The 13,916-nt window shown below is 35.4% G+C and overlaps 1 protein-coding gene across 6 annotated transcripts in view; it reads right to left on the bottom strand.

Annotated features, from left to right (window-relative positions):
* SCN1A (sodium voltage-gated channel alpha subunit 1) overlaps nt 1–13,916 on the bottom strand; it is a 166,850-nt gene that overhangs the window by 125,599 nt on the left and 27,335 nt on the right. The gene's annotated exons all lie outside the window — the stretch shown is intronic.

Here is a 13,916-nt window from a genome sequence, read left to right on the forward strand (position 1 = left end):
ATACCAAGCAAACAATTAATCAGTCACCAAATAAACTATCAAACTACAACCATGCTCAGTTACACACTAGAAGATGTAGGGCAATCAGAGATTTGCAGTTGTGCTCCCTTCTTTTTAACTTTCCTATATAGACAATGGGCTCTTGCTATGTAACCCACCAAGTTCTGCCACCTCTCCCACTTCGCTATTAGAAGCACAAAGCTAAGTTCAGAACCAAGGAAATACCATTATTACACTTCAAGGTTTGGCAACATTTAATTCACCCCTCCTTTTAGCTCGTTTGGTCTTTACTATTTTGATTTATACTGTATTTGGTTTTGTAATCAATTTGGTCTTGATTCTACCAACTTGTGACTAATTAGTTTTTCTAGCATCTTGGAAGTAGAAAATAAATTCTCTCTTGCTACATTATGCCCATTTCCAGTGATTTATCTTTCCACAGAGATAAAAAAAATCTTCAATCACATGCTCTCCTTGTGACAAATCTACATATATTTGAAGACAGTTATCATGTCTCCCTTTAGTTTTATCTCTCTCTTTTTCTTCTTTTTGGGGCCGCATTTGTGGCATATGGAAGTTCCCAGGCGAGGGGTCAAATCAGAGCTGTAGCTGCTGGCCCATGCCACATTCACAGCAACACCAACACGGAATTCAAGCCACATCTGTAACCTACACCACAGCTCAGGGTAATGCCAGATCCTGAACCCTCTGAGTGAGGCCAGGGATTGAACCCATATCCTCATGGATGTTAGTTGGGTTTGTAACCCGCTGAGGCAAAATGGGAACTCCCAGTTTTCTCTTTTCCAAACCGAAAATTTTTCAATTTTTTAAGCCCCTATCATGGATACTATATTTGTATTTTTCACTTGTTCCTTCCCAGTTTCTGCCCAACTTCACTGACTGGCTTTGAGAATCTAATAGAATAATAAGAAGAAGAACAGCGTAAAGATGATGTCTGACTTCCACATACATTTTCCTTAGTACGAATTACTGGTCAAGTATTATAGTGTATCTTTCTTCACGCAGACTGTATCTTTGCACACATAAACTTAACATTAAAAAAAGGACTGAAACAATAAAATTGATTTTTACATATAAAAATATCCTATATTCTCTTCCTCCTGTTAATCATAAACAAATATTCACTGACTTCCTATTCAACACAAGGGTCTTGAATTCACCAAATGTGACTAATCAATTTTCCTAGCATCTTGTGATTTGCATAGTTTGTTCTCTACGACGAGTTCCCGTCGTAGCGCAGTGGTTAACGAATCCGACTAGGAACCATGAGGTTGCGGGTTTGATCCCTGCCCTTGCTCAGTGGGTGAACGATCCGGCGTTTCCGTGAGCTGTGGTGTAGGTCACAGATGCGGTTCGGATCCCGCGTTGCTGTGGCTCTGGCGTAGGCTGGCAGCTACAGCTCCGATTCAGCCCCTAGCCTGGGAACCTCCATATGCCGCGGGAGCAGCCCAAGAAATGGCAAAAAAATATATATATAATACAACTTGGTTAAACTTTACACTAGAATCTGTCTTGCTTTAATGAACCAGCTTCTAAAAGTTTCAAGGTTATTCTATGTCCTATTCCTACATCCCTCAAAGCTATTAATATGATTTACTATATACCATTAAACTTTTATTTCCAATTTCAACATCAAGGTCAGTGAAAAGTTATTAAACAGTAACAGTCTCTGGATTGATTTCAACAGTGTAATTAATTTATTTCTCCCTGATATCATGAAACCATTAATCACCTTGAATCACTTGAACATTACCCTATCATTGATATGCTATAATCCAATTACTGCAGGAAATCAGATTCAAGATATTCCAAAGGTTCTAAGACTCAATAATGCCCTCTCTGCCTTTGAGTCATGCTGAATACATGCTTTGCACACATTCATACCATAATCTCTTTTGAAATTATATATATGGTAGTATTTAATAAAATACAAATTCTATCATAGATGTCTTTTTGACAATCAATGTGTATTGTTACCATCCACAGACAGGAAAGTTCAACTTCCTTTATGTTGTGGCCCTTCATAATTCCAATATGAAAGTTGGAGTTAATGATGAAAGATCATGTACAGCTATACAAAAACCTCCTTGAGATAGATAAGCGATATCTATTATTTTTGTCTTGATCAACATTTTTAACTTTGTCACAGGAGGAAGTTAATTAGTCTGATACAATTTCTATTCACTGAGCATTAGTCGTTTTTATCTGTATTATTCTAGGTGACTCTCAATTTCGATATAGGTGTGATTTTTATTGTTTTCGTTTCTCATTTTTTAAAAGCTACCTCAAAATTTTGAGTTAGATGAAGGTCCTCAAGTTCTTTAATCACTTTTCTCAAAGGTCCCCCCCAGGCTTGCCCTATCATGGAGTTGATGAAATACTCTATGTATTCAACATTACTGATGGGAATATTCTAAAAATATTTTGTGGTTTCTCTTTTTATTTAAGAATTTCAAACACATGAAATTTTACTATGTTTCTACTTTTAAATTCTCCTCTCTCCTTCTTGGACTCCTGATTCTGGCTATCTCCATCTCTACTTCATCTTCTAGAATCTGCTCTTCCCAAATGCCAGGGTTTAAAAGAACTTTTTTTTTTTTTGGTATTTTTAGGGCCACACTCACAGCATATGGAGATTCCCAGTCTAGGGGTTGAATCAGGAGCTATAGCTGTCGGCCAACAGCACAGCCACAGCAATGCCAGATCCAAGCCGCATCTGTGACCTACACCATAGCTCATGGCAATGCCAGATCCTTTAACCCACTGAGCAAGGCCAGAAATCGAACCTGTGTCCTGATGGATGCTAGTCAGATTCACTTCTGCTGAGCCATGATGGGAATTTCTAAAAGAACTTTTATGTAGGAGTCTATAAAAAAAATTTGTATGTGAGGCCATCTAGACTTTAATTTGAAGCAAAAGATATGAAAAGATATTTGGAATTGTTTGAAAGCCTTTGTATTCAATTCCTGATTGGAGATTGAGTTCTAGAGGTTTGGAGAATTAGAAAACTTATATTCAGATAAATGGAGTTAACTATAGAAATATTTATGTGCAATCTGCATTGTTTAGATTGTTTTCTCCTCAAATGCACAAACAATTCACAAGAAACACACGTGTATGTGTATATACATATGTATATATGTGTGTATGTACTGAGATTAATATTAAAGTAGAGAATTATATCGTTTGACTTAGTAATATAAATGTGAAATTTGTAAGGCATTTACTTATTAAAGTTATATGAAAGATAAATCTTATTTTACCTTTCTCACTTATAATTACAAGAGCCAGTAAGTAAATTTGTTTGAATATTAAAACTATTTGCCAACCACACATCTTTTTCATTTTCATATTTTAGAATACTGACATTTCAAAAGTTTTATATAGGCAAATTACATAAAATAATAATAAAAATGTATTATATTAATATTCAAAATGAGAATGACTTCATGCCTAAATAGCAATCTGGCTGGCCAATCCTCAATTTTACATGCATATTCAAAGCTAAGACAATATTGCCTGAAATTTAAAACAATGATATAAAGAAGAAATATTTGAGTTTTAAGAACAACAAATAGTGAAATAATCTAACTGTATTTACCTAAATCAGTGCTTTAAAAAAAACTCACTTTAATATTAGTCACACTATACTTTTGCATATCTTTGTTAATTTAAAGACGAAGTTTAAATATTTCAATATGATAGTTATCTCTAAGAAAAGCATGTAAAACACTTATAGTGAAAACATATATATTAGCATTCAAAAGGCAGTGAATTAAAGAAACAAATTTTGTTTGGTATATACATGTAGAAGTAATTAGGTAATATAATAACTATAAATATATCTCATTTTTATTCAGATATATATTCAGGTATAGAGAAAATATCACTTAACACATAAGGCTTCAGTAATTTTTGATGCTATTTTGGGTATAATGCAAGACTTTTGAACCTTTAAGTTGGGTTCAATTCTATTTAAGAATAATAAGAAGCAAAAGATTTATACAATGTGAAGAGAAACATGAGTAAGATTTTAAGAATAATAAATTCTTGAGTTGGCTAACAAGTCCCAAGTACTGATTTTAGGTTTGGGATACACATAAGAAAGACATGGCTACTGTTCAAGAGGGGCAGACAGTCTACTTACTAGGTGGAACACACTGGAATTCCAATAGACTACCACACTTGTAACAGTAAGTTATCTCTGGAACACAGGAAGCACAGAAGAGGCTATGATCAATTCCTTCAGGATCAGGCTAGGAGTAGAAACATCGCTAAGAGGAGCTTCCTAATCAGGTGACAGCTAAAATGGACTTTCTAAAATAAGAGGAAATTCATCAGGAAGACCAAGGAAAAGGACTACGAATATATAATAAGGCACTGAAAATCTTTTGATCACTTAGAAAAAAGTGCAAATTAGAATGCTAACAGTGATTAAAAGCATCTACTCAGTGCCAAGCATCACACCATGTACGAGATAAACCTGAACTTTAGACTTTACCACACAATTTGCAAATATGCATGAGTATCATACTTTGTAAATGAGAAAACAAAAGTCAGAAAAATAAATCTTAGTCAAAGTGATACAATATACAGCTAGACTGAGATAAAAAGGACTGATTTGTCTGACTCCAGCCCCTCAGTTTCTCCCACCATATCGTATTTGCTGGAAATATATCTGCTCGCAGCATGGTGCCTGGCAATATGCTTATAACTACCGGCTGAGTGAAAGAATGAGTGGATGATTTGATATCAAATTTAATTTAGTCAGTTAATTTTACCGGTGCTATTTATGGATAGTAGAGAGAAGAACTGAGAAAAAAGAGGAGAGAAACGCACAGATTTGTTGTAATTTTCTAAGGAAAATGTTGAAAGTAGGCATTAGTAAAAAAGGAATGTTTTCACTTTTAAAACCCACCAGTTAATACTTGGAGACAACAAAAGAAGCAATTCCCATTTTCTAGAAGAGGAAACTAGGGAAGAGAATGTAAGAAAGAGACAGTGTTCAACACTGTCTAATGTTTCGGGATAACCTAGTAAGGTTGGAACAGAAAAGAGTCCACTGGATTATCAACATGGTTGTCCTTAGGCACCTTGGTGAATTTATACACGTTTCAGAGTGCTAGAAATACAAAAACAATTGTGGTGGTTTGAAAAGTAAATGGGCAAAGAGAAATAGAGACACTGACTCGCTGAGAAGCTCAACTATGAATAGGACAAGATTTACTGTAGCAAGAGGGAGAAGGAGCATTTCCATAAAAAGGGAAATACATCTTACTATATACTGGAGAAGAAGAGCTAAGTAGAGGATCAAGATCTCTAAGAACATGGGTGTGGAGAAGACACAGGAATCAGGAGGTGGATATAGAAGAAGAAATGCTCCATATTCAGATCTTTATTTTGGTGATCAAGGAAACATCATTTCACCTCTACTTCATCTATAAAATGCAGGGCATCAGAGTTTCATAAAACGATGGGTTGAATCAGATCATCTCTACGGTTTTAGTTAGTACCCATATCCTTTTAACATTCTCTCTTTCTCTCCTTTAGGGTAATCTCTCTTAAAAGTAAATTAAGCTGCATTTTATGTGTGAGATCTTCAAGTGATATGTTCTCAATCAATAGCCCTTGACAGAATAGTTTCTTCATCTTAGAAATGAAATGGTCCCTTTGTCTTGTCAGCCTACTTTTTACAAGGAAGCTCAGGGCTGCTTGTAAGAAAGGAGACAATATCATGGTCCTTAGAAAGTACCTCCTCCGGGATTAAAAACAACAGAAAATACTTTATTTTAGGTGAATACTTCTAAAAGGAAATGAAACAATTTCTTGGTTTATTTCTGAAATGTTTCAAAGAACTTCAGTTAAATCCTAAAGGGATTAGCTTATATCTTTCTTATGTCTTATTTTAAGGATTTTTGCTATAGAGGAAAAAGTGTGGTTTTCTTAGTTAATGTTTTGTACATATGTGCTTGCTGTGTACTTCACCACTATCCAGTAGGTATTCTTTTAAAAATGGTAGATAGTTTCACTTTTAAAAGATCTCGAGTTAATGTGATAAAAAAGAATACATATATGTATGTGTACCTGGGTCACCATGCTGTACAGTATAAAATCAGCAGAATACTATAAACCAGCTATAATGAGAAAACGATAAAAAACATTATTAAAAGAAGTTAATGAAATTATAGTCTGGCTATTACTATTTTTTGTTTTTTAAATTTTTTATTTATATATTTTTTGCTTTTTAGGGCCACACCCACAGCATATGGAGGTTCCCAGGCTAGGGGTCATATCAGAGCTACAGCTGCCAGCCTGGGCCACAGACATATCTGAGCAGCATCTGCAACCTATACCATAGCTCACTGCAACGACGGATCTTTTTTTTTTGTCTCTCTCTCTCTCTTTTTTTTTTTTTTTGCTATTTCTTGGGCCGCTCCCGCCTCATATGGAGGTTCCCAGGCTAGGGGTCCAATCTGAGCTGTAGCCCCTGGCCTATGCCAGAGCCACAGCAACATGGAATCCGAGCTGCATCTGCAACCTACACCACAGCTCACGGCAACGCCGGATCGTTAACCCACTGAGCAAGGCCAGGAACCGAACCCGCAACCTCATGGTTCCTAGTCGGGTCCATTAACTGATGAGCTATGAAGGGAACTCCATTTTTGGTTGTTTTTTTAATCTTTGAGCTCAATCGTAATTTGTGAGTTAAAAGAAATAAACCATAAGTATTTTAAAACTGCTTTATCCAGGGTTTCTGCCTTTTGCCAAAGAATGACAAAGGTTAAGAACAAGGGACTGAGTTAAGTTAGTAACATGGCTAACATGAGGCCTGAAAGTAAATAGAGGCTTTGACAATTAAATGATTTTGTAAATTATAGACTTTATGTATCTTAAAACTTCTACATACATAGTTATGTATTGAAAGCCTTTACATTAAAATAATCATCACATCTATGATCATATGAAAATAGTTTATTTATTTATTTTTGTCTTTTCTAGGGCCGCACCCGTGGCATATTGAGGTTCCTACGCTAAGGGTCTAATTGGAGCTGTAGCCGCTGGCCTAAGCCAGAGCCATAGCAATGCAGGATCCGAGCTGTGTCTGCAACCTACACCACAGCTCACAGCAATGCTGGATCCTTAACCCACTGAGTGAGGCCAGAGATCAAACCCACAAACTCATGGTTCCTAGTCGGATACATTAACCACTGAGCCATGACGGGAACTCCTGAAAATAGTTTAAAACTCTCTCATTTGGTTTACTTTGGCCAAAACAATCAATCCCTGCAGAATCTATCATATGGATAACTCGGTATGAAGCCAAGCATTTGAATTGGAAATAGGATCAATGATACTTTACTTGGTCAATGAATGCCTAATTTTTATTTATGAATGGGATGCTAGACCCTATCCAAAATTCACTAATGATAAAGCCATCTTTCATGACGCCACGTGAGGAGATGATATGTCACACCTGTCTGATTCTTTTTCAGGATAGTGACATGAAATTATGCCTAATGGCATAAACTAAAGAACTGGAAAATCAATAACATTAACTGAGCAAAATCTTACAGCAACAGGTACCATTTGCAGATCCAATAGAGAAACCACCTATTAATTTAACAGGAAAAATTCAGTAAGAACCATTAAGTTATAATAGAATAGTAATTATAAAGATGTAAGAAAAGTCAAAAGGGTATTCGAGGGCTGAGGTAGAGCACCCAAAGGAAGATAAACACAGAAGTGTTCCCCTTCTTAAGGGTGTGGTTCAGACCTCATCGGAAAAGGTGTCAAGAAAACCCTCTTTCTGTATGGCAGCATAGTTTGCCGGGGTCTTCAGGCCAGAGCTGTGCCACAGTTGTCAGGAAAGTAGGAGCAACACTACAGAACTCAGTTAGCCAAGGGTGGAGGATGGGCCTTCAGGAGGTGGGGGGCACTGCTGTGTGAGTCTAGGAGCAAGAGGCCTCCATGCCGGGAGGCTATGGCACGGTGTTCACTGGGTGGGCTGTGAAGCCACCGCAGACGGCCCCTACTGGGCTGTGGATGGGGAAGAATATCGCTAGACATCACCATTCAGGCACATCTCTAATGGGTCTTGCATCAGGAGCAAGTAAAATCAAAAGGCAGCAGGGAGAACAGCCCCTTCATCCTACAACGTCCCTTCAGTGCCCTCTACTGACAAAGCTTAATATCAAGCTCACTGTACAGGACAGGTGCTCAAGAAGCCCAATGCACTATCACTGGCAAGATTCCAAAGGGTGAACTTGGAGCTAAGGGACAGTAAATTGATAACTGGCATGTCATGCACAAGGATTATTATTATTCATAATTTTTTATCACAGGCCATACTTTTTGATAGCTATATATATTTCATTTATATTCATCAGTCAGATACTTATTGCTTAGTCTTTGTGATCCCCTTAACTAATTTTATAGGCCAATGTAGAGCCAAATTTGCCGTTACACAGACTGTTAATTCTTTTATCCTTTGGCACATCTCCAAAATAAATAGCAAGTCATCTTTAAACTCCCATAAGCATTTATCAGCAATAACCTCATTACTTGTCAACTTCTCCTTCCTATTATATTTACTTGTGACTATGTCTCATTTTCTGTTTTAATCTGTAAACTCCTTGGGAACAGCATCCATCTTTGCATTCTTCACTATACCATGAAAAGTGCTTTACTTGTGAGAGGCACACAATAGTTTCTTAATTAATCAATAAATTTGAATAACAACGCCATCTCCCAGGAGTGATACAAGCATACTAGTTAGAAATTCAAAACCTTTAACAAAAATCAAAACCTATAATTCAGAATATTTTATAGTAAAGAACACTGTATCTAGTGAAATTGACATGATTTATTAGAAAGTCATACATAGTGACCAAAAAGTTTTCTTAATATTTAGACATTTGAAATATATAAAGTAAGTAGCAATGATTTTTATTCTGATTCATTCTTAAATAAGTAACAAGAGAATATAATCTTTTAAAAAGTTTTAAAATTATAGTTGACTTAAGTGCTGTGCCAATTGAGAATACATATTTTAATAAAAATTTTCATCAATTTAGCTTTTGATTAGCAACTAACAGGACATTGTTCAATTGTTTTTTGAAAAAGATATCAAGACAATTCAACTGGGAAATAACAATTTTTTTCAATTATTGATGTTAGAAAAACTAGATACCCACATGCAAAAAGAAAAATTTGGAACCATGCATAGCGCCATATAAAAATTAATTCAAAATGAATCATAGATGTAAATGTTAGAGCTAAAACTATAAATTTGCTTGAGAAATACAAGTGTTTCTTCATGAACTTAGGTAAAGTAATGATTTCCTATATATAACACCAAAAGCATAAGTGATCAAAAAAAAATTGATTACATAAAAAATACCTGATTTCAAAAGACATCAAAAAAGTAAAGACAAACCAAAGAATGGGAGAAATTATTTGTGAATTATGTAACAGATAAGGAATTATATACAGAATATATTTTTAAAAACCTCTTCATGTCAGTAGCATAAAAACAAAAACCCAATATAAAAATCGGCAGAAGATTTGTATAGACATCTGTTCAAAGAAGATGCATGAACCAATAAGCACATCAAAAGATGCTCAGCATCATTAGCCATGGGGGAAATGCAAATCAAAACCACAGTGAGAAACCACATCACACCCATTAGGACAGTGATAATCAAAAAGACAGATAATAACAAGTGTTGCTGAGGATATACAAACACTGGAACACTGATACATTGCTGGGGGAAATGTAAAATAGTACACTCTCTAGCAGTTTCTCACAATATAAACTTAGATATAGCATATGACCTAATAATTTCACCCTAAGGTTTCTAACCAAGGAAAATGGAAACATACATGCATACAAAAACTTTTATGGAAATATTCATAGCAGCCTTATAATAGCTAAAAAGTAGAAATCTCCCAAATGTGCATTAACTGGTGAATGGATAAATAAAATGTGATATATGCATACAATGAAATGTTACTAGGCAATTAAAAAATTTAAGTACTGATACGTGCTGCAACATGGATAAATTTCAAAGGTACTATATTAAGTGAAATAAGCAAGACACAAAAGATGATGTATTTCATTATTCCATTCACACGAAGTGTCTAGAAAAGGCAAATGTATAGGGACAGAAAGTTAATGGGGTTGCCTAGGACTAAGAATGGAAGTGGGGAGTGGGCATTAGGTTTCCTTTCAGTTCAATGGAAATTTTCTAAAGTTGTAGTGATGGTTTCACAACTCTGTAAATACACTAAAAACACTGAATTATAAAAGAAGCTCATATCACAATGATAATCATGTAAGCAGTGATTATTATTTAACTCCCTCTCTTTTTTGTTTATGAATCAGAATGTCTTAATCATTTCTCTCTTATTCCTCTAAAGGAGTTCAAGAAGAATTTTATAGAAACAACATTTGAGAGATAACTATATTTATTTACATAATTTTATTTTTGTCTAAAGTCAAAAATGATTGTTCCTCATGGATCGTCTATTAACCACCTTTGGTGTTATGCTGGGCATTACAGTAGAGAAAACTCTTTGTTCCAAATTTAAGTTGAAATTTCAAATCCAATTATGACCAGTCAAGGCACAGTACTGATGTAAAAGACTAGCACATATAAAAAAGAATATTGATTTTCTTAAGATTAGTAATATTGAGGTTTAGAGATAGTATGCAATACATTCAGAGTCTCAAAGAAGCAATGAATTCTGTTTTTAAGATATTTTCATATAGATCCAGCTTATATTTCTTATTTAGAATCCAAGTACTTAAAAAGATGGTACCTTGTAACCTAGTGTCATAGATAGCAGCTTCTCAATACATATTTGTAAAGTGAGTAAATAAGAAATGAGAGAATAGGAGTTCTTGTTGTGGCGCAGCAGAAACAAATCCAACTAGGATCCATCAGGATGCAGGTTCAATCCCCGGCCTCGCTCAGTGGGTTAAGGATCCAGCATTGCCGTGAGCTGTGGGTAGGTGGCAGATGCAACTCAGATCTGGCTCTGGAGTTGCTGTGGCTGTGGCATAGGCTGGTAGCTGCAGCACCAATCTGACCCCTAGCCTGGGAACCTCCATATACTGCAGGTGCAGCCCTAAAAAGCAAAAAAAGGTACAGGAAAAAAAAAAAAAAGAAATGAGAGAATAAAGTGTTGAGAAAATTATTTATTGCTCTGATTGACTTCCTGTTCTATTCCAAGGCCCAATGATTATGAATGATAAAACATTCAGTCTTTACAATGCTAAGACAGTTTTATTGGTCAGTGTTTCCTGTCATCTGTGTATCAGATTGAGCAATTAGTATACATGCTCATCATAAATACAATATAGAGTATATTTACTATAATTTTAAATAATTTCAGACAGTACAATACAACATCACATTTTTATATGACAACCAGTCAATTGTTTTTTGGGTTAGGGAGTTTTTGGCTTCAAGATGGCTTAAACAAAGGAAGTCCAGAGGAAGGGTCGCCTTTGAGGTTGTTCATTCAATAATTTTACCAAGGACCCCAAATCTGTTCAAGTCTACTCCACCACCCTAAGTAATGGTTGAGCAAGGTGGTCTGCAGCAGCTAATAAGGGTGTCACATCTAGAGAAGCAACACCTAGAGGAAGAAGAAAGACCATCTTTTCTTGTGGCTTTTTCTTAGGTGAGGAGTGAGTTTTCTTAGAAGTCCATTGGTAGATGTCCCTTATTGTTCAATACTTAGTATGAGGTGATGAGTCATTGCTAAACCAATCACTGGCTACTGCAATGGAATCACCCCTAAGCCAATCATCCCACCCCCAGAACTGGGTGGAGAAATGGGAGAGAGCAGTTCTCCTGACCCCTGAAGGTCCTGGGGAGGGTAGCACAAGCACATTAGAATTATGCTAGGAAGAAAGAAGGTGACTACCAAATTAAGGAGAAGAAAGAAATTCCTCTCAGGTCATTTTGAGTGACCTTGAAAATGATAACTACTTTCAAAGCTCTGGTGTTCAGATTATGCTCTGAGAACTAGATGCATACACTGAGGTTTATTACTAGAGGATACAAATTACTAGACTTTAAGACAAAATGACAAAGTAGAATTGTTTTTAACACTGTAATGCTATCCTGGCTTGGGGATAAAATGTGATTCTTTCATACCATGAAGGATATTAATGATCCTTTCTTAAATAATATCAAACCTATAACTACATATATTTGAAGAATAAATGAGATCAAATAAAACATCACCACTTCTTGACCTCCCGTTTAAATCCCGTATTATTCAATATGCTCCTTAAAGACAGATTGTAATAGATGTTCTACATCTTTTAAAAACTTTATATAGATGTCTAAGAGTGCTATTTGCTACTGAAAATAGTAAAAAAAAATCAGAAATCAGACAATGCTATGGTTTTCAGATAGTTGTTCAATGATAATATTTAAAATATTGTGTCTCTATTTCTAAAAGTAGGAAAAGTTTGGGAAGATTAATGGACTAGTGCGAAAGGATATATTTTGAACAAATGGCAAGAGGAGGTGGGAATAAAAGTAGTGAGCCAAGCCCTAGCTTTGATCTCTAAGTGGGAGCCAGGGAGAACCGAAGGTGAAGGGTAAAGAGACCACTGCAGGAAACCACTTACCTGGAACTGTCTGCCCCACAGGTAAGTGTTAGTTGACTATACCTTATTCTTGTGTGCACTGCATGGATGTCGTGGGAGTTCTGTTTCCTTGCCAAGACAAGCATATATTTTGGGCTCTGAATTATATAACAGAGATCTTATGACTATTAATAGAAATGTAGGGTGTTTGGTATTTTTAATGCGTTAGTTTACCTCAAAAGAAATTATCCAACTAGAAAGAAATTAAATTTTCATGACTATTGAGAAAGTTAAATAAATATGATGGAATATTATGGAGCCATTAAAATTATCTTTTTGAATTATTTCTGACACTGTGAAAAAGGTTTAAGATATAATATCTGACAGATAAAAAAATTAAAAACACCATAGGACTGCCATTAGGCAAACCACAAAAATTGAAATGATATGGAGAAAAATATTAAAATATCAAAAGCAATACCTTATTATTCTTGTGGGAAAAAGGTCACATAAAAGATGCAAAGATTGGGAATATTATTTTCTTCTTTATACTTTCAAAATATTCTACATTTTCTGTAATAACTATTAGTAACTTTTATAACTATCAAAAGATAATATTTGGTTAATTTTTTAAAAATGTGACTCAAGCAAACACCAAAATATGACTCGTCTTCATTCATACAGGTTGACCTATAATTCTCTAAATGCCTTTAATATTGGTGTGCAATCTTTCAGACTCCTCAAATCACCCCAAAACTGAAATGCCAAGGCCTAGGCAGCACAAAAACTATAGTATTCTTTCTAGACCTGAAACCAGCCTGTTGCCGCTTCAGTTTTGTACCAACACACCGACATACATAGCCCAAAATATCTGGCCTTTGTAAATGGCATATCACATTCCAGGGTAATATCAAAACTGCTGCCTGGAAGCATTTGTCAAGTCTCAAAGTAGCTCTTTCGAGGATTTTCAAATCCACTGAATTTCTCAGATTGAAATAGTGTAGGTGATAGGATTCTCTTCATTTTCCCCTCTTCTTTGAATAGATACTTAGAAACACGGAACTCTGGTTTCTTTTCTTTACTCAGTATTTCTGTTTAATTTTTAAATTAGGAATATTTGCTTTAAAATAATCTAGATACTGTTACCTAAGACTTGTCATTAACCATCTATTCCTCTTCGCACACATTCCCCCACTACAACCTCCAACACAAATCATTTCACATCTCCAAATGCAACAAATACTGATAATTACCTTGTTTTCCTCTCCATCTTTGTATAAGCTCAATA

Source organism: Sus scrofa, chromosome 15, assembly GCF_000003025.6.
Source record: "Sus scrofa isolate TJ Tabasco breed Duroc chromosome 15, Sscrofa11.1, whole genome shotgun sequence".
In the NCBI taxonomy this organism is placed as follows: domain Eukaryota; kingdom Metazoa; phylum Chordata; class Mammalia; order Artiodactyla; family Suidae; genus Sus; species Sus scrofa.